Raw genomic sequence first — 4344 nt, forward strand, 5'->3', positions numbered from 1 at the left:
CCCTCCCCCAGGCCCTCCCAGGCCTCCCCAGGCTTGTTCCTCCCCCAAACGCCTAGGCCCCTCCTCCCCAAAACCTCCCTCAGGCCCCTCCCCCTGTGACCCCCTGCCCCAGGCCCCCAGGGCCCTCTTGCAGGCCTGCCTTTCTTGTCTGCCTCTTGTGGCTGCTTCCTTCTCTTGCTGATTGTATCCATGGCTACGGCCCAGACTGGTGCCAGGGGACCAGGTGTTGCCTTTTTAAAATAATTTTTATGGTTTTTATTATAAACAAATGTGTGGGCATTGTTTAAAAACTAGGAGTTGAGCCAGTGTGGAAGTTTCTGAGGTACTGGTTTTGAGCTCAACAGGAGGCGCTCGCAGGGGACACATTCATAGTGACAGAGGGACCATCTCAGTCCTGTTGGCCAGGACTCCCCCAGTCTAAACAGAAAATCCTGCATCCTGGGAACTCTCTCAGTCCAGGGCAAGCTGCAGAACCGCGGGGGCCGGGGGGACTAATTTCCAGTCATCAAGGCTGTGGAGGTCTCAAATGATCAGGTTTGGGGCTTTACAGGTAAGTCTATTTATAGCATTGGATAGGAGGGCCTACAGACAGCAAAAAGCAAAAATCAGACAAAATACTTAACGAATCCTAAGGAACCCAGTCTTGCAGGCTCCTCAGCACAAAGCCCGATGCAGGGCTTGATCTCATGAACTGTGAGATCACACCCCAAGCTGAGACCAGGAGTCAGACCCTTCGCTGACTGAGACACCCAGGCGCCCCTAGTGAACCTACTCTTTCTTTAAAAAATTTTTTTTTAAATTTGTTTTTGAGAGACAGAGACAATGTGAGCAGGGAGGGTCAGAGAGAGAGGGAGATACAGAATCTGAAGCAGGCTCCAGGCTCTGAGCTAGCTGTCAGCACAGAGCCCTATGTGGGGCTTGAACCCACGAACCGTGAGATCATGACCTGAGCCAAAGTCAGATGCCCAACCAACTGAGCCACCCAGGTGCCCCAAACCTTTTTTTTTTAATGTTTATTTTTAAGAGAGAGACAGAGACAGAGCATGAGTGGGGGAGGAGCAGAGAGAGAGGGAGACACTGAATCTGAAGCAGGCTCCAGGCTCTGAGCTGTCAGCACAGAGCCCGACGTGGAGCTTGAACCCAAGAACTGTGAGATCATGACCTGAGCCGAAGCCGGATACTTAACCAACTGAGCCACCCAGGTGCCCCTAAATTTTTTTTTAATGTTTATTTATTTTTTAGAGAGAGACAGAGTGTGAGTGGAGGGGAGGGGCAGAGAGAGAGGAAGACACAGAATCTGAAGCAGGCTCCAGGCTCTGAGCTGTCAGCACAGAGCCAGACTCAGGGCTCCAACTGGTGAACCGAAAGATCATGACCTGAGTTGAAGTCGGATACTTAACCGCCACCCAGGCACCCCTAAAATTTTTTCCAAAGTTTATTTATCTATTTGGAGAGAGAGCTAGAGCAAGCGAGCATGAGTGGGGTAGAGGCAGAGATAGAAGGGAGACAGAGAATCCCAAGGTTCTGTGCTGTCAGTGCAGAGCCTAATACGGGGCTCGAACTCACGAACCAAACTGTGAGATCATGACCTGAGCTGAAACCAAGAGTCAGATGCTTAACCGACTGAGCCCCCCAGGCACCCCAGCAAGTACTTATTTCTAGTTGACAGCTGGGGCATTGAAGCCAAAAGAGGTGTTTTTTTTTTCCTTTTAGTGTTTATTTATTTATTTTGAGAAAGAGACATCAGGGGAAGGGCAGAGAAAGAATCCCAAGCAGGCTCTGTACCATCAGCACAGAGCCCAACGTGGGGCTCGAACCCACGAACAGAACCATGAGATCATGACCTGAGCCGAAACCAAGAGCCGGACACTCAATCGACCAAGCTCCCTGAAGTTAAGTGGCTCGCCCAAGACCCCTCTAATGAGTAATTAACATGTATAAAAGTTTACAACGTATAAGGCATTTTTGCATCTATCATCTCTCCTAATCTTTACCAACCGTCTTCCTATTTTACAGATGAGGAGACTGAGGCTCTAAAGTGGCTTGCCCAAGGGGGCACCTGGGTGGCTTAGTCAGTTGAGCATCTGACTTTGGCTCAGGTCATGATCTCACCATTTGTGATTTGAGCCCTGAGTCGGGCTCTGCGCTGTCAGTGTGGAGCCTGCTTGGATTTTTCTCTCTCTCTGTCTCTGTCTCTCTGCTTCTTCCCCACTCACCCCTCCCCTCAAAATAAATAAATAAAATAAAAAAAAAAATAAAGTGGCTTGCCCAAGCTTGCGTAGTTAGCGGCCAGCAGCTGGGACGGGAAGCCGAGCCTCCGGACCCTTCCCTGGCTCTCGCTGCCTCTTGAGGAAATACTTTCTGCCCCGGAGTTTTCCGCAGAAATGAACAAGGTGCTCAAAATCTGCTTGTACCTCGATCAGCCCGAGATACCGCCCCTGCTTCTCCATCTGCTGAGTTTCCATGTGTCTTCCTCTTTGCAGATAAGCTAGTCAAGAGGGTGATATTTATTTGCATGTATGTGCGTTGATATAGTCCTGGAAAAATATGTCACAGATTTGTCTCATGAAAAAGCAATCACTCATCTGCATGAGCCTTAAAAGAGTCATCCAGACCTCTGATGATTTTGCAAGGAAGGGCAGGTCCTCTGTTCCTTCTGGGTGGCATGCTGTTAATTGGGTTTCTGACTGTTGGAGCTGATTTTTTTATTTAAAAAAAAAGAATGTTTTTAATGTTTGTTTTTGAGAGCAAGAGAGAGAGAGACAGAGTGTGAGTAGGGGAGGGGGAGAGAGAGAGAGAGAGGGAGACACAGAATCTGAAGCAGGCTTCAGGCTCCGAGCCGTCAGCACAGAGCCCAACACAGGACTTGAACCCACGAACTGTGAGATCATGACCTGAGCCAAAGTCAGATACTTAACTGACTGAGCCACCTAGGTGCCCCCTGACTGTTGGAGCTTATATCAACAGGAGACTCAAACTTGGCACGATCAGGCGTCCTGTGAGACAGGTGAGTTTTGAGGTTGGGAGCGGAGCATCGGATGAGGGCCTGGGGGACCTCTGAAGAGCCCCTGAAGCCTGAGGTTATAGAGTGAAGACTGGTTTGGACTCTGACCCCCGGCCATCCAAAGGGACTTCGTGGCCTGATGTCATTCGGTCCTTCTAACCCTCATTCCATCTACGTGGCAATGACAACACCAAACACACAGCAACGACCATGTGCCAGGCATTGGTCCAAGTGCTTCCCATGGATTTTCTCCTTCACTTCTCTCACCCTGTGAGGCAGGTGCTTTTGTAACCCCCGTTTTACAGATGAGGAAACTGCAGCGTGGTGAGAGGCTAAGCCACATGCTCACCGTCACTCAGCTATCAGGGGGGCGAGCTGGGATTTGAACCCAGGCAGTCTGACATCAGTCTGTGCGATCCTGCTTCCCCAAGGCGGCCGCCATTTCTTCCAGACACCCTGGGATGGTGAATGTGAGGAGAGCCCCCAACTGAGAGGGGCGACCTGGCCTCCTTTCCCTCCTGAGCCTCGGGCCCGCGGCACCCAACTACCCTGCAGCCTTCTCCAGTGTGACGTGGTCGGCGTAGCTGTTGGGTAGGACACCCCCAGCCAGGCCATGCTGATCAGGGCTGGCCAGTTCGAGCAGGGCAATGTTGTTCCTGGGTCAGTAACGAGGCAGAGCACAGAGAGACAGGTGACTCTTCCTTCCCTGGTTTTATTTCTGGTCTTGCCCCAGCTGGCCCCATTGAACCCCCTTCCTTGGCCAGGCTGATTGGGAATCTTCCTTCTGCTCGGGGCCACTGGGGACTGGATCCAACGCCAAGATTACATGTTGTCCCCGGTGGAGCTGGGAGCCCCACATTCCTCCAAGCCCTTTCAGGGGACCACTCAGAAGAGAAAGGGCAAGGAGGTTTTGTCTTGTAGCGTCTGCTCGGATGGATTCGTCATGGCTGCCCGGCAGGCTGTGCTAATAAGGATTCTGAAGCTCTGTCCAAACTTGGTGATGTCTGCCCTGGCCTTGACCTTTATGCGTTCGGTTTAAAGACGGCAGGAGATGCTCAGAGGTCAAAATCCGTCTGCTTTTACTCTTTACTCTCCCTTCCACCTGCAGCTGTGTGCCGTTCGTCCCTCTGTGTCACTCTCTTGTCTGGGAAGCCTTCAGTGCTTGGCACGTGGTATTTTCCACGATGGATACGAGACCTCCCATCCCATAGGCGCCGTGACAATGTGAGGTGGACGCTCCATCCGCCGAGAGCTGGGGTCTGGGCCTCCTCCCCCTGGATAGGGAGGCCCGTGAGGTGGGGCCCGTGATACCGTGTGAAGAGAGGGGGCTTCTCTTTTCC

The sequence above is a fragment of the Suricata suricatta genome, chromosome 8 (assembly GCF_006229205.1).
Source record: "Suricata suricatta isolate VVHF042 chromosome 8, meerkat_22Aug2017_6uvM2_HiC, whole genome shotgun sequence".
NCBI lineage: Eukaryota > Metazoa > Chordata > Mammalia > Carnivora > Herpestidae > Suricata > Suricata suricatta.